At 57.8% G+C, this 24411-nt stretch overlaps 1 pseudogene; it reads right to left on the bottom strand.

Moving 5' to 3' along the window:
• LOC102935839 overlaps positions 1-24411 on the bottom strand; it is a 32261-nt pseudogene that overhangs the window by 2567 nt on the left and 5283 nt on the right.

The raw sequence follows: 24411 nt of genomic DNA, 5'->3' as shown, positions 1-24411 counted from the left end.
CAGCAGCATCTGGCTAACCTGATTTGATTTGTGTGTATGATGCACCCAGTGGAAAAGGAGATCAGGGAGGCAATACAAGGCTGGGGTCACTGAGCCCTGCGGTGTTCAGCTCAAAGCTTTGCTGGAATACTACAGTGACGGACACTAAAGAACCAAAAGACAGTTGTAGCTTCCTGTCTAATTCAAAACCATCCAGTGGCCTGACTGAGTACTGCAGGCAAGTGCTTGGTTGATTTCCTCCTGCTCTGCGGCCCCCTGGATCTCACTTTACTGGCTGTGGAGCAGAACTTCTGCAAAGGTGGAGGCAGGGGTGTGTGGTAGGGGGTGTTCTCAGGCGCCTCACAGCCTTTGCAACTCCCCTGGCTCCCATCACATGACCTGAACCCCCAACACATCTTGGCTTGCGAGGGCAGGTTGGAGTTGGAGTTAGGAACAGGCTGGCTTCAGTGCACCATCCCTTGGGTTTTAATTAGGAGCGATATTTGCATGAAAACAGGATATTTCCTGGTCTGGCTGCTTTTCCGCACCAGGAGAGGGATTAAGGCACTTTGAAGCCCCTGGCATGCTCAAAGGAGCCCAGCTCCCAGGACATGTCTGAGTGGGATGGCAGCAAGCTGGCTGGCACAATGGCTTTAAGGAAGCCCAGCAGCGGATGTAGCTAGGGCACAGCCCTGTCTCTGGTTGCTGTGCCAGCCTGAACCGGGGGGCGGTTGTGCCAGGAGACACACACAGCACGCTCCCAGAGAGAGCGCTTGGGCTCACCCTTGGTTGCTTTTCCTGAAAGCTGGGAGCGTGCAAGGGTCTAACTTGGCTCAATGACTTGTTTGCTCACTGACAGCTGCCTTGGGGAAGAAGCCTCCCTTGGCCTCACTGTCCTGCAGTACCTGTTGCTGGAGAACAGGCCCAGCAGTAGCCTACCTGGGCAGAACGGTTGCAGGCATCGTTACCGGCCAAGTGCTGTGCAAAAGCCCAACTCGGTGAGGTCCGAGGTCCAAATGCATCTGATCAGCTGAGAGAGCAGGTCCCGCTCTGGGGCTGTACTGAGTTCAGTGCTGGCCCAGCCCATTTAGCGCCTGCGCCTGCTAAAAACGGAGTCTGGTACACAATCTGTGCTTTTTGGGAGCTGCTGCATTAGTTTTGCTAGACATATCTACTCTTCACAGCCCGGCTGAGGTATGCTAAGCTCCGTCCGGGAGAGGAGAAATACACAGCACCTGCCCCACAAGGGCTACCACAATCCTCAGAGGTCAGGTGGAAGGGCAGAGAGGGCTGCTTTAGCCAGCGGGAAATCCACCCCCATTGCACTCCCGCCAGTGCTAGCAGCAGTGCTGGTGTAGACTAGCACAAGCTTTATCCACTCTGGGCAGGGGGAGGAGGCCTGTGCCCACTCCCAACGGCGGCTACCATCTGTGGAGCTGCAATGGTGGGAGGCCTTTGGAAAAGGCTAGAGCAGCCCCAGCTGCAGGGTGCTGGTGACATGGTAGGGGCTGCTTGTTGGCTAGGACACGGTCAAGGAGTAGCCCATGGGCTGGATGCAGGGCGGCTGGGCAGACAAGGTGGGCAGTGAGGGGCAGCAGGAGCCCAGTACAGAGGCTGATGCCCCTTAGTGGTAGGGAGAGGGAGGGGGCAGCTGGGGGAGTGAAGCAGATCAGCCCAGAGGGCGAGAGGAGAGAGAAGCCAGGTGCAATGAACGTAGAAGGTGGAAAGGTCGGAGGTGAGAGAGCACAAGGTCAACAGCGCAGCCACCCACCTGATGGCCATGGAAGCTGGGCTAGTGCAGCCGATGCCCCGTCAACAAGCCCGACTCCCTGCGCTCCAGGCGCAAGTGCTCTACAGTCGATTCATGCGGCATCTGTGGAAGCAGGGAGAGTGTTTGCCCACAGATTTTGGGCCCTGAACTTTGTTTCCCAGGAGTGAGCCTGAGCTTTTCCTACAGCTCTACACTTCCCTGGGTTGGGGCCCCACCTTGTGAGCTGTACCAGGGCAGATCTAGGGAAGCAGCGACTGGATGGACCCAGTGCCCAGAAGACGCAGTGGCCTCTCCCCGCATATCTAGAGGCACCAGAAGAGCCACCTCCCTGCCTTTATACATCTCCTTCCATCGAGGGCTTCAAAAGCACCTCCCACATATTAATGAAGCATCACAAGAGGGGTAAGTAGCAGCATGCCTGTTGGGGAAACTGAGGCCCAGAGAGTCCCTGGCAGGGCTGGGAATAGAGCCCAGCTCTCCGGGCTCCCAGCCCAGTGCCTGAACCACAAGGCCTTTCTTGCCCTCAGCAGGGCCAGCTGCATCCTGGCCTCGGGTGAACCTGATCCCATTGGATGGCCCTGTTGAGTTTCCTTCCGGACAATGGCCAAGCTCCCAGGACAGGCCAGCCAGACTGACCCAGGGCTGAGTCCTGGCCATCATCTCCCTCTCTAACCCAGGAGTTCCAGGCTCCCTGTGGACCCAGCCCATCTTCTTGCCCTGGATTAGCCCTGGTCAAGCGCGACCAGCACGGGCGTTGCACGGAACAGGTAGCTGAAGGGGTAGTAGAGGAAGTTGATGAAGGAAGTGGCATAGAGGTCTGCATAGCGCATCAGCTGGTTGGCGAAGAGTGTCTGGCGGGAACCACAGCGGAAGAGGCTGCCCATCTTCCCATAGCACATGTCCATCTCATGAGTGACTTTCTGCAGGAGACAGTATGTGAGTCAGCATGGCCTGAGGCCCAGCCCTGCCCTGGCTCCCCAGGGAAGACACGGGGGCCTGTCAGTGTAGGACCCTTTTTTAAATGGAGAGTCAGATACAGGACAGACACCGCAACAAACATCACAACAGGCACAGGTGCAAGCTCCGGGGGACTGGCCAACGCTCAGGGCTGTGTACCACAAGGCCCAACAAAGTCCTATGGGATCCCTGCCAGGGATCCCCAGATCCTACTGAGTCAGGCTCTGCCTGCTTTCTCCAGTGCCAGCCCTTCCTGGCCTGGAAGCTCAAACATCACCACAGCAGAGAGTCGCTCTTCTGTCTGGCACAGGAGGCTCAGAATTTGCTGCCCCTTTGGCACCAACCTGGCACCTACTGTGTTCATTCCTTTTGCCCATCCGTGCAGAGATCAGCTCTGGCAACAGAGGATTTGGGCATCTGCTTCTGCAGAACAAGCAGGGGGGAGCCACAGCACCAGCAAACAGCAGGAGAAGGCACACAAGCCTTTCTGATATGGGAAAGGGATCAGGAGGTGAACTCAGGAGCCCCAGCACCAGGCTTGCCACGCACACGCCCGCCCGCCCACCGCAACAGCAGCTATGACTAGACGTGAGGAAGCAGGGATCATTCTGTGGCCAGGCCCTGGGGGCTGGGGTGGGCTGCTGCTCCCTGCCCGGTGGTGGAGCACGATGAGCCAGGAGCACCAGCTGACAGGCTTCCCCTCTCACCTTCCTGCCCCCTGTTGCCAGAGGCATGGAGGGAACAGGAAGCATGTTTCTGCTCTCTCACTCCCACAGCTCTTAAAACAAGTGGCAGGGCCCCAGAGCCCCTCCCTGAGCCAAGAGCACTGGTACCTGGGTCTGGTGCCTGATGGAGCTGATGTCCAGGCGCTCGCTGCTGCCGCTCTCCAAGGGCCTGAGGAGAGCACAGCACAGCACCAGGGTGAGTGTTGCTGGAGGGGGCAATCCCAGCCGCTCCCCGCACAGTGCTCAGCTTGACTGAACAAGAGCCAGAAGGGGCCATTGCTACATGCCCGCAATGGGGCCCAGTTAACATCACAGACCCGGGCTGATTCTGCCAAGTGCGTGTCAGATGCCCCTGAGCCCCCTCCTCCCAGGAGGGCATCCCACCCTACCCAGTCTGGGTGTAACTGACACGAGGGGCAGGACTAAGGCCCTACCCGACTCTGGGATGGGTCACGGCGCAGCCCTCGCTCAGTGCTAACAAGGGGTTGTTGGTTTCCAAGGCTCTGGAGAGAAGTCGGAACAAGGGAAAGCATCAGGCCCCCGACAGACCCTGCAGGCAGCACCCACTCAGCACATTGGCCCAGTGTGACAGCAACGAGCAGGCATCAGAGAGAAGGCCTGGCACAGCCAGAGCCTCTCCCAGACCAGAGGCCTAACCCTCAGGGACACTCCAGCAACAGTTGGAGGCCTTAGGAGAGGGAGAAAGGGTCCCCAGGAAATAGCCCCATTGCAGGGGCCTGCCTGGCTGGCAGAGAGCAGCTGGACAGCAGCTCCTGGCACAAGGGGCTGAGGCAGGAGTGCACGGCATTATGGGTATTCTCTGCATCCCAGTGTGTATGGTAGAGCAGCCCCAGAGCTTCTCCAGCTTACAGTGCATGGCCCCAGAACTCAGGGAGCTCCAAAGGGGCTTAAAGCCACCTCACTCCCCCTCCCTCTCGTGCCTCAAGTGCTCAGGCCCTCCGAAAATGGGGACGTTCCCTGGAGAGGCCTCGTGCAATTCCAAACATCCAGAATGCTGAGCATTCCCAATCCCTTTCTGCCAGCCCCCAGCTGGAGAATACACCTAGGCAGGCTTTTGCTCAGCCACACCCCTTTGAGTGTGCCCCGCACCTCACAGAGCCACACGGTGTAGCTTGCAGCTGCATCTCTATGGAAGGGGAGCAGCATGGAACGGGCACAGGTCACTGCTGGGAAGGTGCCCGCCAGGCTGCCTACACAGGGCGTTGCAGATTCTTGGGACCACTGGGGGCTAGCTGGCTTGGTGACCATTGCTCTTCACATGGGGGTGGAGGGGTTGTGCTTACGGGGTTTCCCATTCACATCCAGCTCAAAAAACAGATTTCCTAACACTTTCCTCAGCCACAAGACCCTTGGGGGCAGAGCCAAAGGCAGATTCTCTTTCTACTTCCGCCAGGTTACGGCCTTGTCTATACTACAAAATTAAGTCGACCTACAGCCAGTGCAGTAATTACTGAGGTTTTTCACGACCACACTGTCCTCTTCTGGTGAGGATGTGCACTCCTGGCAGAGAGTGCTTGCACTGACAAGTGGGGCAGTGTGGGGGGCTTACAACCTGAGCTGTCAGCCTGTGCCAGTCTCACTGCTGGAGCCCCCCTACCCCAAGCTATCAGCCCCACCCAAGGGCAGGGGGTGAGCCTGGCATGGGGCTGACAGCCAACAGGCAATGTCAATAATGGCTGCATTTTAAAGAATCCTTATTGAGGTTACAGGAATAAACCATCCCGATGTGTAGAAAGAATAGTAAATATGGCAGGTGACCAGCTTGGCTTAACAGTGAAATCCTTGCTGATCTTAAACACAAAAAAGAAGCTTACAAGAAGTGGAAGAAAGGACAAATGACCAGGGAGGAGTATAAAAATATTGCTCAGACATGCAGGAGTGAAATCATAGAATCATAGAATATCAGAGTTGGAAGGGACCTCTGGAGGTCATCTAGTCCAACCCCCTGCCCAGAGCAGGACCAATCCCCAACTAAATCATCCTAGCCAGGGCTTTGTCAAGCCTGACCTTAAAAACTTCTAAGGAAGGAGATTCCACCATCTCCCTAGGTAACGCATTCCAGTGTTTCACCACCCTCCTAGTGAAAAAATATCAAACCTAAATCTCCCCCACGGCAACTTGAGACCATTACTCCTTGTCCTGTCATCTGCTATCACTGAGAATAGTCTAGATCCATCCTCTTTGAATCCACCTTTCAGTTAGTTAAAAGCAGCTATCAAATCCCCCCTCATTCTTCTCTTCCGTAGACTGAACAATCCCAGTTCCCTCAGCCTCTCCTCATAAGTCATGTGTTCCAGACCCCTCATCATTTTTGTTGCCCTTCACTGGACTCTCTCAATTTTTCCACATCCTTCTTGTAGTGTGGGGCCCAAAACTGGACACAGTACTCCCGATGAGGCCTCACCAATGTCGAATAGAGGAGAACGATTACGTCCCTCGATCTGCTGGCAATGCCCCTACTTATACACCCCAAAATGCCATTGGCCTTCTTGGCAACAAGGGCACACTGTTGACTCATATCCAGCATCTCGTCCACTGTCTCCCCTAGGTCCTTCTCTGCAGAACTGCTGCCGAGCCATTCGGTCCCTAGTCTGTAGCGGTGCATAGGATTCTTCCGTCCTAAGTGCAGGACTCTGCACTTGTCCTTGTTGAACCTCATCAGATTTCTTTTGGCCCAATGCTCCAATTTGTCTAGGGCCCTCTGTATCCTATCCCTACCCTCCAGCGTATCTACCACTCCTCCTAGTGTCATCCGCAAACTTGCTGAGGGTGCAATCCACACCGTCCTCCAGATCATTAATGAAGATATTGAACAAAACCGGCCCCAAGACCGACCCTTGGGGCACTCAGCTAGATACCGGCTGCCAACTAGACATGGAGCCATTGATCACTACCCGTTGAGCCCGACAATCTAGCCAACTTTCTACCCACCTTGTAGTGCATCCATCCAGCTCATACTTCTTTAACTTGCTGACAAGAATACTCTGGGAGACCATGTCAAAAGCTTTGCTAAAGTCAAGGAACAACACGTCCACCACTTTCCCCTCATCCACAGAGCCAGTGATCTCATCATATAAGGCAATTAGATTAGTCAGGCATGACTTGCCCTTGGTGAATCCATGCTGACTGTTCCTGATCACTTTCCTCTCCTCTAAGTGCTTCAGAATTGATTCCTTGAGGACCTGCTCCATGATTTTTCTGGGGACTGAGGTGAGGCTGACTGGACTGTAGTTCCCAGGATCCTCCTGCTTCCCTTTTTTAAAGATTGGCACTACATTAGCCTTTTTCCAGTCTTCCGGGACTTCCCTTGATCGCCATGAGTTTTCAAAGATAATGGCCAATGGCTCTGCAATCACATCTGCCAATTCCTTTAGCACTCTCGGATGCAGCGCATCTGGCCCCATGGACTTGTGCACATCCAGCTTTCCTAAATAGTCCCGAACCACTTCTTTCTCCACAGGGGGCTGGCCACCTCCTTCCCATGCTGTCCTGCCCAGTGCAGTAGTCTGGGAGCTGACCTTGTTCGTGAAGACAGAGATGAAAAAAGCATTGAGTACATTAGCTTTTTCCACATCTTCTGTCACTAGGTTGCCTCCCTCATTCAGTAAGGGGCCCACACTTTCCTTGACTTTCTTCTTGTTGCCAACATATCTGAAGAAACCCTTCTTGTTACTCTTAACATCTCTCGCTAGCTGCAACGCCAGGTGTGATTTAGCCTTCCTGATTTCACTCCTACATGCCCGAGCAATATTTTTATACTCATCCCTGGTCATTTGTCCAATCTTCCACTTCTTGTAAGCCTCTTTTTTGTGTTTAAGATCAGCAAGGATTTCACTGTTAAGCCAAGCTGGTCACCTGCCATATTTACTATTCTTTCTACACATCGGGATGGTTTGTCCCTGTAACCACAATAAGGATTCTTTAAAATACAGCCAGCTCTCTTGGACTCCTTTCCCCCTCATGTTATTCTCCCAGGGGATCCTGCCCATCAGTTCCCAGAGGGAGTCAAAGTCTGCTTTTCTGAAGTCCAGGGTCCGTATTCTGCTGCTTTCCTTTCTTCCTTGTGTCAGGATCCTGAACTCGACCATCTCATGGTCACTGCCTCCCAGATTCCCATCCACTTTTGCTTCCCCTACTAATTCTTCCCAGTTTGTGAGCAGCAGGTCAAGAAGAGCTCTGCCCCTAGTTGGTTCCTCCAGCACTTGCACCAGGAAATTGTCCCCTACATTTTCCAAAAACTTCCTGGATTGCCTGTGCACCGCTGTATTGCTCTCCCAGCAGATATCAGGATGATTGAAGTCGCCCATGAGAACCAGGGCGTGTGATCTAGTAGCTTCTGCGAGTTGCCAGAAGAAAGCCTCGTCCACCTCATCCCCCTGGTCCGGTGGTCTATAGCAGACTCCCACCACGACATCACCCTTGTTGCTCACACTTCTAAACTTAATCCAGAGACTCTCAGGTTTTTCTGCAGTTTCATACTTGAGCTCTGAGCAGTCATACTGCTCTTTTAAATACAGTGCAACTCCCCCACCTTTTCTGGCCTCCCTGTCCTTCCTGAACAGTTTATACCCATCCATGACAGTACTCCAGTCATGCGAGTTATCCCACCAAGTCTCTGTTATTCCAATCACATCATAATTCCTTGACTTTGCCAGGACCTCCAGTTCTCCCTGCTTGTTTCCCAGGCTTTGTGCATTTGTATATAGGCACTTGAGATAACCCGCTGATCACCCCTCATTCTCAGTATGAGGCAGGAGCCCTCCTCTCTCACACGTTCCTGCTCGTGCTTCCTCCCGGTATCCCACTTCCCCACCTACCTCAGGGCTTTGGTCTCCCTCCCCCAGTGAACCCAGTTTAAAGCCCTCCTCACTAGGTTAGCCAGCCTGCTCGCGAAGATGCTCTTCCCTCTCTTCGTTAGGTGGAGCCCGTCTCTGCCTAGCACTCCTCCTTCTTGGAACCCCATCCCATGGTCGAAGAATCCAAAGCCTTCTCTCCGACACCACCTGCGTAGCCATTCATTGACTTCCACCATTCGACGGTCTCTACCCAGGCCTTTTCCTTCCACGGGGAGGATGGACGAGAACACCACTTGCGCCTCATACTCCTTTATCCTCCCTTCCCAGAGCCACGTAGTCTGCAGTGATCCGCTCAAGGTCATTCTTGGCAGTATCATTGGTGCCCACGTGGAGAAGCAGGAAGGGGTAGCAATCCGAGGGCTTGATGAGTCTCGGCAGGCTCTCCGTCACATCGTGAATCTTAGCCCCTGGCAAGCAGCAGACTTCTCTGTTTTCCCGGTCAGGGCGGCAGATAGATGACTCAGTCCCCCTGAGGAGAGAGTCCCCGACCACCACCACCCGCCTCCTTCTCTTGGGAGCGTTGGTCGTGGAACCCCCAACCTCAGGACAGTGCATCTCATGTCTTTCAACTGGCAGAGTCTCCTTCTGTTCCCTTCCCCAAGACGTATCATCTGGGCCACTCCCCGCAATGGTACCTGTGGAGAGAACATGAAAGCGGTTACTTACCTGTATCTGCGTTGCTGGTACATGGACGTTCCCCCTTCTTCTTCTGGAGGTCACATGATGCCAAATTTCTTCACTGGCCTCCTGTCCCCGCTGCGCAGCCTGCTCTGAATCTTCAGAACCTTGTGCCTGTAGAAGCCTATCCTGATGTCTGTCCAGGAAATCTTCAGTTTCTCTTATGCAGTGCAGGGTCGATACCTGTTGCTCCGGACCTTGAACCTTCTCTTCCAATATGGAAACCAGTTTGCATTTTGTACAGACAAAGTCGCTTCTGTCCTGTGGAAGAAAGACAAACATGGCACATCCAGTGCAGGTCACAACAGCTGAACACCCCCCATCCATATTACCGTCCTACTACGAGCTTCCTCAGGAGATGCAGTAATTACTCAGAGAAGCTGTCAGGGTGTAAGCCTCAGTGGGCTCTCCCCAGGCGAACTCCTGCTGTTTGCTGCTCTGCTGTTCCCCGCCGCTCAGCTGGTCCGCGGAGCGCCGGCTTTTTTAAACAGCCAGGCTCACCTGAAACAAAACACTCCCAACTCCCGCCCTTTTCAGCCAACCAATCAAGCACTCGCTCAAACTTTCAAGCTGCCCTCACACAAACACTCCGATCCTCTCAACAAACGCACACTCAGATACCCAGATACTCACCAACACAGATCCCAGGCAAACTCCTGCTGTTTGCTGCTCTGCTGTTCCCCGCTGCTCAGCAGCGGTTTGCCGCCACTCAGCTGGTTGGCGGTGAAATCACGAAGGCCAAATCACACTTGGAGTTGCAGCTAGCAAGGGATGTGAAGAGTAAGAAGAAGGGTTTCTACAGGTATGTTAGCAACAAGAAGAAGATCAGGGAAAGTGTAGGCCCCTTACTGAATGGGGGAGGCCACCTAGTGACAGAGGATGTGGGAAAAGCTAATGTACTCAATGCTTTTTTTGCCTCTGTCTTCACGAACAAGGTCAGCTCCCAGACTACTGCACTGGGCAGCACAGCACGGGGAGGAGGTGACCAGCCCCCTGTGAAGAAAGAAGTGGTTCGGCACTATTTAGAAAAGCTGGACGACCACAAGTCCATGGGGCCGGATGCGCTGCATCCGAGAGTGCTAAAGGAGTTGGCGGATGTGATTGCAGAGCCATTGGCCATTATCTTTGAAAACTCATGGCGAACGGGGGACGTCCCGGACGACTGGAAAAAGGCTAATGTAGTGCCCATCTTTAAAAAAGGGAAGCAGGAGGATCCTAGGAACTACAGGCCAGTCAGCCTCACCTCCGTCCCTGGAAAAATCATGGAGCAGGTCCTCAAGGAATCGCTTCTGAAGCACTTAGAGGAGAGGAAAGTGATCAGGAACAGTCAGGCAAGTCATGCCTGACTAACCTAATTGCCTTCTATGATGAGATAACTGGCTCTGTGGATGAAGGGAAAGCAGTGGACATGTTATTCCTTGACTTTAGCAAAGCTTTTGACACGGTCTCCCACAGTATTCTTGCCAGCAAGTTAAAGAAGTATGGGCTTGATTAATGGACTATAAGGTGGATAGAAAGCTGGTTAGATCATCGGGTTCAATGGGTAGTGATCAATGGCTCCATGTCTAGTTGGCAGCAGGCATCAAGCGGAGTGCTCCAAGGGTCAGTCCTGGGGCCGGTTTTGTTCAGTATCTTCATTAATGATCTGGAGGATGGCGTGGATTGCACCCTCAGTAAGTTTGCAGATGACACTAAACTGGGAGGAGAGGTAGATACACTGGAGGGTAGGGTTAGGATACAGAGGGACCTAGACAAATTGGAGGATTGGGCCAAAAGAAATCTGATGAGGTTCAACAAGGACAAGTGCAGAGTCCTGCACTTAGGACGGAAGAATCCCATGCACCGCTACAGACTAGGGACCGAATGGCTCGGCAGCAGTTCTGCAGAGAAGGACCTAGGGGTTACGGTGGACGAGATGCTGGATATGAGTCAACAGTGTGCCCTTGTTGCCAAGAAGGCCAATGGCATTTTGGGGTGTATAAGTAGGGGCATTGCCAGCAGATTGAGGGACATGATCATTCCCCTCTATTCGACATTGGTGAGGCCTCATCTGGAGTACTGTGTCCAGTTTTGGGCCCCACACTACAAGAAGGATGTGAAAAAATTGGAAAGTGTCCAGCGGAGGGCAACAAAAATGATGAGGGGACTGGAGCACATGACTTATGAGGAGAGGCTGAGGGAACTGGGATTGTTTAGTCTGCAGAAGAGAAGAATGAGGGGGGATTTGATAGCTGCTTTCAACTACCTGAAAGGGGGTTCCAAAGAGGATGGATCTAGACTGTTCTCAGTGGTAGCAGATGACAGAACGAGGAGTAATCATCTTAAGTTGCAGTGGGGGAGGCTTAGGTTGGATATTAGGAAAAACTTTTTCACTAGGAGGGTGGTGAAGCACTGGAATGGGTTACCTAGGGAGGTGGTGGAATCTCCTTCTTTAGAAGTTTTTAATGTCAGGCTTGACAAAGCCCTGGCTGGGATGATTTAGTTGAGGATTGGTCCTACTTTGAGCAGGGGGTTGGACTAGATGACCTCCTGAGGTCCTTTCCATCCCTGATATTCTAGGATTCTATGATTAATGCAGTGTCTACACTGACAATGTGTTGCCCTTACTAAAGCTACCTAAGCGCCAAGCCTGTCACGGAGGTGGCATTATTAGCTTGGTGTAATGGGTGACTTACATCAGCGGGAGCGACGTTGTCGTGTAAGCTGCCTTCCGCCGACCTATCTCTGTAGTGGAGACCCGGCCTAAGTCAGGTCAGAGTTGGCTGAAAGAAGTGGGGCTGCCCCTGGAGTAGAGGAACCAGCTCCGGCTGGAGACAGCTAGCCCAAGAGGAATGGGTGAGCGTGTACTAATGGGGTGGGGTCTAACCCCAACCATTTTGCAACCTTCCCTGCAGTATTCGCTTCCACGCCAGTCTAGAATTCACACCCTCCCTCTCCAGCTGGCTTCACTAGCAACAAAACCTCACGTACACAATGGGCCCAGCAAATTCAGCCGTGGAGATGGTGACTCTCTGGCACCAGCAATGCAGAGAACAGCGCAGGCACAGAGAGAGGCCTCAGCCTGCTGCTGAGTCACTCCAGGCTCACTCTGGACTCACTCCAGCCGGAAGTTGGCCCACAGAGCGTCCGGTGCCTTCCCGCACCGCTGGCTGGTGGACGCTCGCCTTTGCTGTTTCATAGGAAGGTGAGATGCGGCTGCTTCTCTCTCGTTCCAAAGCTGGCACCATGCCAGGCTTGCTGCTCTCTGACTCACTGGCTAGAGAGCAACAGCTGATCAGTGTCTGCGCAGAGCCTGGCACAGTGGGGCCCTACTCCATGCCTGGGGTTCCCCGGCACTAGCATCGCACAAACAATAGATGATGGACAAGGGGGCAGGAGCCACTTTAAAATGATCCAGCCAGGGCACTCCAGGGCAGTGCTAGCTCATTGCCGAAGGTGGTCCAAGCACTTTGTGGACACAGTGACATAGGCCAACAGGGAATCACTATCCCTGATGCACAGATAGGGAAAATGAGGCACAGAGAGAGGAAGGGGGTACACAGTGAATCAGTGGCAGATCTGAGAGTAGAACCCAGGAGTCCTGCTCTAACCCACTAGACCCCACTCCCCTCCCAGAGCTGGGGATAGAACCCAGGAGTCCTGGCTCCCAATCCTGGTTTTGATCAGTATTTCTCATTCCCCGTGCGAGGTGCTGTATGAACCCAGAACGCAGGGCCCGGCCCCAGGGAGCTTACAACCTACCAGTGCTCCCTCTCCAAGTCTGCTTTCCCTACGCTGCCCGACACCCAGGGGTGTGATCAGCTGCCGGCACAGGCTCCGCCACAGTGGGTGCTGCTGCTGCCCTGCCCCTTGGTTATTCAGTCAGGCAGCCACAGGTTTCCCTGTTCCGGTTGCGGAGAGAGAAGCTGACATGTTCCCTGCAGCTCTGGGGCAGGGAGGAACCAAACTGTGGGTCTGAGCCCCCAGCCAAGCACCAAGTGACCTTCCCCCACCTCTCTGCACCCCCGGGGGCAGTCAGGCTCCACCATGAATCCCAGAGTATCAGGGTTGGAAGGGACCTCAGAGGTCATCTAGTCCAACCCCCTGCTCAAAGCAGGACCAATCCCCCATTTTTGCCCCAGATCCCTAAATGGCTCCCTCAAGGGTTGAACTCACAACCCTGGGTTTAGCAGGCCAATGCTCAAACCACTGAGAAATCCCTCCCCCCATCCAGCTAGAGCTCGGCTTCTCTCCTCCCACTTACTGGTGCAGCTCTGCCAGCTGCACATCCCGGCTCCGCAGCACCTCCAAGATCTCTGCAAGCAGAAGTGTGGGGGAGGGGCAGGGGGCCTTGGCTGGGAGTGACATCCTCTGTCAGTCCTGGGTCCCCATGGCCCTGGTCCGCCTGGGGGTCAGATGCGGATCCTTTCTCCAGCTGCATGAAGCTCAGCACAGCTTTGGATCAGCACAGCACGGCCCCCCTCAAACAACTCAGCACAGGCCAAGGACAGCTGGCCCAGTGCCAGACCCACAGCTGGATGCAGCACCCCTGGGAGCCCACGGTGACAGGATCAACCCCAGCTCAGCCCTTTGCTGGGCTGGCCCATGGCATGAAGCTTCAGAGAGATTCTTCGCAGGTCCCTGGCACTTCGCTGTTAGTCTGTACCTGCTCAAGGGGGGTATGCAGGCCAGGGAGGCAGGGGGAAGAGGTTCCCCATCAGTGGGGGTGGGGAACAGAACCAGGCTTGGATCTAATGCCCCCCTGCATCCAGCCCTGGGCACACCACCCCTGTCCCACGCTCTCCCACCCAGCGCCCAGGCCAGGGCATTCCTCACCGCTCTTCTCCATCCACACATGCAGCTCTCGGGCCAGCTCGGGCACCACCAGGAAGGTGCGCCAGCCCTGCCTCTTCCTGGACTTGAGGATGTCCCCAAAGATGAGGTCCCCGATGGAGAGGATGTCCTTACCCTTCACCCCCAGGAGGTCGCACACCATGGCCGAGGAACCTGGGGCTAGAGGTCCAGAGGTCAGCGCCCGTAGCCTGAGGGCGCACTCTGCCCCCAGGAAACCATGTGCTGGGGGAGGGTCCCAGCAGGATTCCTGGAGGCCGGCAGAGCAGCTAGAGGCCAGGGGGCAGGTGGGGGCACTGAGCATTACCTCCAGAATAGACAGTGCAGTGCTAGAGGGGTCTGGTGTAGGTCCCAATCCGCAGTTTCCCCGTGTCCTGGAAGTAAAGGCAGGCTGTTACACTGGGCAGACAGTGAGGAGCCATGCACAGGGGGCTGGAGTCTTGAGCACAAGGGGCCCACTCGGCAGGCCCAGGGGTCCCCCGATGAGGGAGGGTCAGGGCCTCACCAGGGAGCGGGTGAGGAGCGTGCTGCATGGGATCCACTGACTCAGACAATGGCTGCTGGGCGGAAGGGACGGAGAAAGCAGCCCTCAGGGAGAGGTTGGAGGGGCCAGGATGGAGACAGAGGCCTTTGCTGCACCCCACGCAATGCAGAAGCCAGCTAGTGCAGGAACGGCAATGAGACGAGGGCTGGAAGTGCTCACAACGGAGCACAAGCCATTTCAAACCCATCCAACGCACCGACTGCTGGACAGTCCCAGCCCAACCCGCCAGCACGTGGAATTCCAGCTCCAGTGCCTGGCTGGCTAATCCATGGGCGTGGCTAACATTTGCAGCTATGCCGGCTAATCTCATGCTTCAGGGCACAGAAACTGATCCCTTGCAGAGGTCAGGCAGGTGCCGCCCACTTCCTGCAGCGCTCGGTAGGGCAGTCTCTTTGCCTCTGGAGCAGAGCCAGGATTGTGGGGTAACCGGACCCACGCTCTGCTCCAGTCTTGCACTGCCAGCAGGCCCTGGCTGGCTTTCCGGGGAAGCCGCTGCAGCAGGGGCCCTACCATGTTGACCTGCCGCAGGATGGTCCCCTCAGTGAAGAAGGGCAGCTTGCGCGTGTCCACGACAATCAGGTTGAAGTAGGAGTGCCACGGGCGCTGGGCCTGCAGGGAGACACCAGATCAGGGGCTGGGCGGACGCACCCTTCACCGTCGCAGCTCAGGCTGCTCCCAGGTCTGGGCCCACTAGGTCAGAGACAGCCTTCCCGCCCTGCATTGCCAGCACTCAGTTTTCCTGCAGCCGATCCCAGCCTGGCAACCAGTGCCCAGGAGCAGCGGTCAGATCCCACGGTAATGGCCAGATCTCCCAGTCTGCCTCAAGAGCCACAGCCCAGGAGCCAGCACCTCTCCCCCACAGTTCCCCCTTGGGGTTCGTCCAGACTCACCTTGTCTCCCGGGTCAAAGGTGAACAGGTACATCATTATCGCCTGCCAAAGACACAAGCGTGGAGTTGGCATCTGCTGCGCTGGCACAAGACGCTCTGCTTAGGGGCAGTGGATGAACGCCACTCCGAATTCATGCACTGAAAGCCAGGCTGGCTGGCGGGGGCCTGGCCCCTCCCAAGGAGACAGGCTCCAGGGAGCGGGGAGCTGCGCAGCAAGTGCTGTGATCACACAAAGGCTGCCCAGCCTGGCACCAGACCCACACAGGGGGCCCTGGATATGCCCCACTTACTGGCCCCCAGAGCTCAAGTCGAGCTCACTCCTGCGCAGCATGGGGTGCAGGTCGTTTGCTGATTGAGCATCTCTCACACACAGGGCCCCTCTGTCCCTCCTGTTCTCTGCCGGTGCCTCTCAACAGCTGGGTCTCCTGAGGACTGAAACGCTTTGGGCTAATGCTGGTCGTGGTTTGGAGGGGGTCTGGCTTGTCCCTTCCACTCTGACTCTGAGGCAGACACAGCTGCTGGGAGTCACTTTCTGATTTTTAAAGCGGCATGGCTCTTAATTTGACCAGGCCAGGCCTGGCCCCAGAGCACCCTCCTATGGTGAAACCAGGCTGCATTGGCTGGGAACTAGCGACCCAGAGACAACCACAGGGCCCCGTCCCCTTTCTGTTCGTTGCAGGCAAGCCCTGATGCTGTCTGACAAGGGAGACGATGCAACCCCCCAACACACCCCCAGGGAAACCCCCTTTTCAGGCGCTCTCCCCCCGCCCCATGCATGTATTTCAGCTTGGGTGCTCGACCGGCCCCCACCAGCAGACCCACAGGTGGGGCAGGGAGGTCAGGGCAAACAGGGCTTTGGCTCAGGCTGAGAGCACCGGCCACGCCAGCTCCCAGGGGGGGCTAGGTACTCACATCCGTGTAGTTGTAACCGCTGTTGGTGGCCAGGAAAACCTTCCCCGCTTCCTTCATGCAGCTCAGCAGCAGGGGCTGCACAGAATGAGACAGGCTCCATGCAAGGGGCTGGCTCTGTGGGCGTGGGTGAGGGGGCAACGGTGCCCCCCTGGGGCTGGGTCCTAGGCCCAGCGCTAGCTGGGGGAGTTCTGGTGGGCGAGGCCTGTGTCCACAGAGCTGGAGGAGCAGGGTTCCTGGCCCGGCTTGCTCACCACTGGGTAATGCAGCAGCTGGGGGTGGGGGTTATCCAGCTGGGGGTGCCCCCGCTCACACAGTGGGGGGATGGTTTTGCTCAATTCCCCCACCCCCCACACACACTGCAGGAAGGGAGCTCGAGAGAGATCTCAGTGCGGGAGGGGAAGGAGCCAGTCTGGTCCCAGGAGGCTGGGGGAGCAGGACAGGTTCGGGAACCATGCCAGCCATAGAGCCCAGGGGAGGGGACACCCAGGAAGGATGCATGGGGGCCGTGTCGTCCCGGCAGGACACAGGTGTGATGCCTCCAGTCCCGTGGTAGGGAGCAGCCGTTCCAAGTGGGGGACGCGACACTCACATCTTTCACCACCAACTTCTTCAGGTTCTCCAGCGTCTTCTCCTTCAGGCAGCCCTGGGCAAGTGCGCGGAGAGGGGGAGGGTCACAATTGCTGCCATCTGCCCCTGTAGGGTGCTTGCCCCCTTCCCCTGCCCACATGGTGTGGGGGACTCTTCTTATACCAGGAAACGGACCGAGGCCCGAATTCCAACTTCGCTCTCCCCTGCACCCGTTATCCCCAACGCATGCCTGGCCGGGCCACATCACAGCCCATCACATGCTGTGCTGCAGCGTGGGCCCTGAGGCCCTGGGGGTGTTAGACCCACCCTCCGCAGCCCGGGGCACTGCCCAGCCATGCACGGACAGTGCTGTACAAAAATCCCCTTGAGGGCACCGTGCCAGCTGCCAGTGCCCCATGCTGCAGGACAGAACCAGCCCCCATTGTAGGGCATGGGCCCGTGCCCTCAGGAGAAAAACAGCTTCACGTGAGAGACGACAGCACCCGGCACCCCCTCACTGGGGCAGCCATGTGCTGCCAGCCGGCATCTGATCACCCCGATTGTCCTGTCCAGTCAGTGCTTCATTTGTAACGAAAGAGGGGCCGGGGCTCCGGACTGCCAGGCCCAGAGGGGCCAGGGCTCCGGACTGGCACAAATAAAGCACTGCTTCCAATGCTGTAACTCACCTTGCTCATCTGGGCCAGGCTCCACACTTGCCGCTCAGGGCAATGGGCTGAGCTGGGCTATGCCCAAACCCGCAGCTGGAGCCCATGGCCCAGAGGTAGCAGCCCAGCCAGGTGAGCCAGATGGGCACCTCCCCCTGGCTGAGCTGGTCCCATCAGGGAATCACCTCCCCTGGCAAAGCCCCTGGGATCCCCCTCGAGCCGGTCCCATCTGCACAGGGAGCAGGCGGAGCAGAGCGTCCTGGGGAGGGTGCTGCTGGGGGGGCCTGTGCAGCCCGGGGCCCAGCCTGTCCATTACGGGTGGGATTACACAGCTGAGCTGCCAGCTTTCCTGGGCTGGGCGTCAGCTTCCCATGCAGGCACCCGTCTCCCTGTACGTCAGTGGGCACACAGAGCCAATCAGGAGCCCCCACCCTCACGTGGGCTCCAGCAGCCCGTGCACAAACACCGGCGAGCCCCATGCTGCCCAGGGCCGGGTCCAGACTGGAGATCATGTCCTGGTGTCACCAAGATCAAACCTCTTGTCACCCACGCACCCCCCCAGCTACAGACGGGAGCGAGCGGGTATAGCCCACGGCAGTAACTTGCCATGTTACATTGGTTAAGCCTGCTTGGAACCTGTTTCAGTGGGTTTATGCTGGGATTTTAAACTCACTCCTGTGCAAGCTTCCCAATGCAGACCCGGCCTCCCAGCCCACCGTGGGGTTCCATGCAGCTACCGACCGAGAGATGTACATGGTCCATGGCATCGCGCGCGTCCTGGAAGATGCTGCGAAAGGACATGAAGAGGTTGCCATGTTTGTAGCCCATGTCACAGCTGGGAAAGGGAGAAGAGAAAATGGTCAGTGGGGAAAGGGGGGGCACTGGTTGGGGGGCTTTGAGTGGGGCAGGGGGAGGTGTAGCTGGGATGGCAGCCAAGGCGCTCCTAGACACACCAGGGAAGGTGTGAATTGCAGGAACTGCAGTTCCCATGAGTCCCAGGCCCCCCAGATAGACAGTTCCCCTGCGAGCAAAATGCTTCTTCCCCATCACATCCAGGAGAGGGAAACCCAGGGCTCGTGTGTGCCCCTGCCAGGCCCCAGAGCAGCTGGGCACTTCCCACAGCAGCCCCCGTGGGTCGGGAGTTTGCGGGGCTCGGCTCAGACACAGGCACTCAGGCGGGCCGGAGTCTCAGTGGGAGGAGATTGGGCTGGCTGTCGGGCGGGGGGTGGGCAGCAGGGTGCCGTGGCAGCTTGCCTGCTGGCCACCCAGCATCTGCTATCACCAGGCTCCAGGGCTCTCGCTATGGCTATCAGCAGGGACATTGAACCTCCCAAACCTGCCAGCCTCCCTGGCCCTGGGGATCCCCTCCCAAGCCCCAAGGAAAGCTCTGCTCAGAGCCCAACGCAGCCAGCCGCGCTCTTTGGCAGAGCGTCTGGAGCTTCCCCAGCCTGCTGCGGAGATGGCAGGACGCAGCCGGGCTTCTGGGGGCATGGATCAGCAGGACGCGCCCCCACACACCCCAAACCCTCCGCGTGCTGCAAGGCAGGGGCTCTCACTTGACGTATCTGGAGCAGTTGGTGAAGAAATCCACCAGGCAGGCGTAGAGATAGGCCTCTGCCAAGGGAAAGGGAGGGCAGGTCAGCAAGGCGGCTGGCTAAGAGAGAACAGGCTCCGGGAGAGGGGCCCTGTGGGTGTGGCCCAGGCGTACAGCCACTAGTCTGGGACATGGGTTCAAGCCCTGCTCTGCTACAGACGCCCCTGGGCCAGTCACTTAGCCTCTCTGGGGCTCCAATCCCAGCTGTCACCTGCACGGCCCTGGCACACGGGGGGTAAACGCATTAGGTTGAGATACTCAGATTCTGTGGTGATGGAGGACAGATAGGTATCAGAGAGAGGCGAGGAGCCTGGAGGGCTAGCCAAGGAGCTGGGTGAGTGAGGGGGGCCCCAGGGGAAATGGGGGGTGAATTTTACAGCAGGGCTGCCCCCTGCACATGGGGGGAAGCTGTAGCTTTGCGTACCTGTGAAGTTGAAGAGCGTGTTGAGAATGTGAAATCGCTTCATATTGTCCCCGTGTGAGGGGCTGGGGGGCGAAGCGCTGGCTGAGTGAGGGCCAGGTGCAGGGTCAGGGCAGAGCTGCCAGAGGAGGCAGATGCCGTAGAGCAGAGGCAGGGCTCAGCTGTGATGAATCCTAAGGGGATTTTCCCAGGGAGGCTACTGGACACAGACAGACCCTGGAGTTCTCGCTCGCTTCCAGCCTGCAATGCCCAGTGTTACCACAAGCTGGCGCCCTAAGTCCAGGGCTCCTGCCCTGTGTAGGCCAGCGCCTGGGTGGCTGGAGCCGATGTGTTCTGTACACGCTGAGCACCGCGAAGAGCCAGCTGCATCCCCCTAAGCCACGCGCTTGTCTGCACGGCCCTGTGCGATATCCCAGCAGGTGCAGCACCCGCACAGGGAGCCGGCCAGCCTGCAATGCCCACCCAGCTCCCCGCAAGGAGCCCCGCGGCCACAGGCCGAGAGCACTGATTGGCTGCTGCTGCGCAGCAAAGAGAACAAAAACTAGGTTATAAAGCATGAAAATGGGACACGCCCCTGCGCCCCAATCGGCACTGACAGCATGCCCCCCCAGCCCCATGGTCACTGACACCATGCCCCCACCAGCCAACGGGATGCCCCAGGATGGTCAGCAGGGCACGCTGGGCCGCGCTATTTATACACTACAATGCAGGGCATATGCTGGTCACTTTCCCACCAAAGGACCTCCCCCCCCCCCACCCCACCCCCAATCCTACTCGCATCTGGTCCAGTTCTCGTCCTGCTTCCTGCCCCATGGGGTACCAGCACTTCTGCCCCCATCCAGAGATCTAGCCCCACGGCCAGCAGGGCTCAAACAGGCCCCTGAGATGATGCTCCCTGGCTGGGTCTTTTATCCCGAGCTGCCACTGCCCAGACCTCGGGAGTTTTCCAGACAAACCCAGCACCACGTGAGTCCCTCGGCATGAGGCCTTCCTCCCTTTCCAGGAAGGGGACGACCTTCCCCATGCCCTTCCCTGGAATGTCTCCCTGGAGGGCCAGGGTGGTGGTGGGGATACACCACATTCCTACGTGTTTCCCTAAATCTCCTGCATGTTTCCACTGCCCCCGCAGCGGCCACGGGGAGCTGCAAAGCCGGTGGCCCAGTCACTCAGGCCACAGGGATGGAAGGTAACAATAGCCCTGGCCCAGTGCCTAGGTGGAAAGAAAACACGCTGGCTAAATATATCCCCTGCCTGGCAAGCGACGGAACTGCTGGTCCCATTGTGCCCAGCTGCTGCAGCCCCCACAGCCCCCCGTCTGGGAGCATGCGGCTGTCCCCCAATCTGCCCCAGTGCTTCCCAACGCAGCCACAAGGGAGCTGCTGGTGCAGCCGCCCGGGGCAGCCATCTCCCTGCGGAAGCGGAGATGGCCGTGCCAGGTGACAGGCAAAGAGCTGTGACCAAGGGCAGGGCAGAGCCAGCCCCCTCAGATCTCCCTTCTTCAGTGCAAGAGGAGTTCTGGGGCAGGGAAGCAAGGGTGGACTGGGGCCCTTGGAGAGTAACCCCCACCTGCCCCACCTCCCCCTGCAGTTCAGGGGCAGCTCCTCCAGGACGAGTGCCAGGTTGGGGCGGCGGAGAGCGCAGCTGGAACAGGATGCTGGACAACGCCGTGTTTATAAAGATGAAGTGGTGGGCTAGCAGCAGGCTGGTGTTGGCATGCCATATTTAGAACCATGACAGCAGCCCGGAGACATCCCTCCGCCCCAGCCTCGTTCCCCCCCTCCCGGGAGCTATTTGCAGCCTGACAGCCCATCGCTGTGCCCAGGATCAGAGCACGGCAGCAATCCCAGGACTGGTTAGGGGCTGGCCTGGGAGACTAGGCAAAGTCACTTGGGTGCTCTGTGCCTCAGTTTTCCCCTCTGTCCAATGGGGAGAACATCCCTGCCCCACCTCCCAGAGCTGGGTGAGGACAAATCCATTAAAGACTGGGGGACATTCAGAGGCCAAGGCAATGGGGGCCCCAGAAATACCTTCACTAAGTTTGGTACAGCAGGCTTCTATCTATGGAGGGGGGTCCCCCTCTAGCTGCCCTGCAAGGAGAAGGACATGTGGGTAGGCCTAGCACCTCTGGAGAGGCCAGAGCAGGTGGGTTTGTCAGGGACGTGATCAGTTGCAGCCCACAGTAGCTGAGTCAGATAGTGCCAGAGTCAGGGGCAAGCCCCACTCCGTGACTCAAGGGCAATTTGGGGACTGATCCCTGCAAGGCCCTTTCTCCTCTCCCCCAAAGCAGCAAACCAGGGAGCCAGCTCCAGGGCCACCTCAATACCACCACCCCTGCTGTACAGCGAAACGCAAGGAAATCCACCCCCCCACCCCCTGACGCAGCAGCGATGGAGACAAAGGCAAGGAACAAACAAACCACTCGGGGGCAACAGGTGCATTTGGTTCCCAACCCCATCCCTGATTCCTGGCGCTCGTAGGGCCCCGCTGTGCAGCCAGGCCAGGCACCCAGAAGCAGACCCTGGGCAGTGCAGGCTGGGAGCCCACAGCCCCCTCTGTCTGTGCCCAGCACCCTCCGTCATGCGGCTCCTGGGCGGGGAGGAGCCACCGAATGCTGCTGTCTTGACAGCACCCCGGTCTTCTCCAGCTCCTAGACATGCAGCTGAGTGCTGGATTGTCCCTCAGTGCCCTCCCCCGCCCGCCAGCCAGTCCCTGCAGCACCTGCGGGCAGAGAGGGTGGCAGGACCGAGCAGCCGGCCAGGAATAGCTCTTATCCAGCAGGGGTCTGGCCCAGCGCGTCAGGACCATTCAGCCCGGGGATCAAGTGTCCACAATAGGAGGAAATCTAATAGGGGCCGTTGCAAGGCAGATGCCTCTGGACAGCACAGGGGTCATGGGGAGGGAGTTGGTGGGTGGCAGTGGAGGATACGCAGGGCCTGAGTCTGCACTGGCCATGCCCTGGGACCGAAAGCCCTTGCCACCCCACGAGTGACCATGCCTGGTGGGCACTCCGCCCTCAGCAGGATCAGGGCCCACCAGTCTGCTGGCTTCCACCGGACTCAAGGGGCGAGGAGGTCAGAGGAGCCCGGAGTCCCGATGGGACAGGGGCACACAGGAGAGCAACACTGCCACGTATCTGCGCTCGGGAGCCCCTGGACGCAGCAGGGGAAGAACTCCGGATGGTGGAGGATTGCTCCAGCGTCTCCCGGGGCTCCCACTCCACCCCAGTGCCCGCAGCAGACAGCCTGCTGGGCTGGCAGGGGGAGCAGCGAAGGCACCTACCCCTTGAGGAAGCAGAAGCCGTGGGCACAGACCAGCAGGTTCCCATGGGAGTCAACCTTCAGCAGGTTCCCGTACCGAGCATCAAACACCAGGCCCCTGCAGCGGGGAGAGGAGAGTCCAGGGGTGGGGGGAGTCCCGTTCAGAGGGCAGCCAGCTCTGAGAGCTGCTCTCACCTCCCAGCGCCAATCCCCCATGCAGGGGAATTCAGCCCAGCAGCAGAGCTGCGTTTGAAGCGCAGGGTGATGGGCACCACGGGCACAGCCTTGGGCTCTGAAGCACTGTGACCAGGCGGGGGGGCAGGGGTGGGAAGGCCAGCTCCCCCTTGTTCGTCCCTCCTCACCCGGTGGCTTGTCTGACTCCACAGGCCTCAGGAAACCACTCAGACCCTTGGCTGAACGACACCACCAAAATGGCATCTTCCGTCACTGGGTTTACACCTGGGACCAATCGGGCCTCCCGGTTCCAACCCATCATGTCTTGCGCTTAGTGCAGCTGTTTCCATCAGGGCACAGGGGTGCCAACTTGGAATGGCAGCAACAGCCCCCCGCTTGGAAGGGGGTAAGTGACAAGGCAGGGTGGCAACGGATGGGACCCAAGCCCCCTGGGAACAATGGAGGTTCCCCCATCTCGCCCTCCCCATGAAGAACAATGGAACCCTCCCGACTGGAGCTCCCAGGCACTGAGCAACACAGCCCCTGGCCATTCACTCCAGAGGACAATACCCATGGAGCAGGGACCGCAGCTTGACTCTCAGATCCAAGGGGGCAAATAACCACTAAGTGGTGTAAGCCAAACCCCTTGGAATTGGGGGTGTTCAGACACCATGAGCCTGGTGCACTGGGGAAGAGGGGGCACTTTAAGACATCACTGCCCTCGCCCCAAGCAGTCGGTGGGGCTGTCTAGGGGACACAGCCAGAGCGGCTCGGGGTTGGGGGGCAGCGCTCACCTGGTGGGGAAGGTCGGGTCATACTGGTACTTCAGGATCTCGTGTGGGTACCCGATGGAGACCAGCCGGTCCAGCAGCAGAGCAAAGGCAACTCCTCGTAATCTGGGAACGTGTACACTGCGGGGTGGGGGGGCACAAGCCAGAGCTCCAGCAGCCAGGAGGAACCCTCTTCTTCCTCCCCCCCCACAAGCCCCAGAACCAGGGAATAGGGCCCAGGGCTGCCTCCCGCAAAGACCCCAGGCTGTAGGGACACCCGGGGGTGGGGGTGGGGGTTACAGCAGGGATCCCAGTTAGCCCACTGGCACTGGTGTGCTGCAAACAGTGTAACCAGCGTGAGCCCCGCTGGGGCAGGCAAATGGAACCTGCCTTTGGAATGCGAGGAGCCCCTGGCACTCATGCCCCATCCCCACTGCGGCATGGCCCATACGGGCCCATAGCTGATATATGCGAGAGGCAGCCTTAGAACTAACTAGGGTCTTGCCCCTGCTCCCATCCAAGCCAATGGCCAGAACCTGGTGTGAATCCAGAGCTGCTCCGAGGCCGAGGAGAGGGTTATTCCGGATTTCTGGGAACAAGATGGGGGGCTCAGCAGGCAGCCATCACAGATAGTCCTGGGCGCCAGAGCAAACTGGGAAGTGGGGATCAAACTGGGGGAAGCCAGCAGAACCCCCAAACCAGTGACAAAGCCACCAGGCCAAACTGTGGGGACCCCAGACACAGGCCAGCTCCAGAACCCCACAGGCCAAACCATGGACCAGAATTCTTCCTGGGCCCACC

The sequence above is a fragment of the Chelonia mydas genome, chromosome 26 (genome assembly GCF_015237465.2).
Source record: "Chelonia mydas isolate rCheMyd1 chromosome 26, rCheMyd1.pri.v2, whole genome shotgun sequence".
NCBI classification, from domain to species: Eukaryota; Metazoa; Chordata; order Testudines; family Cheloniidae; genus Chelonia; species Chelonia mydas.
The sequence above is the reverse complement of the archived record's forward strand: the minus strand, read 5'-3'. Positions and strand labels throughout refer to the sequence as shown.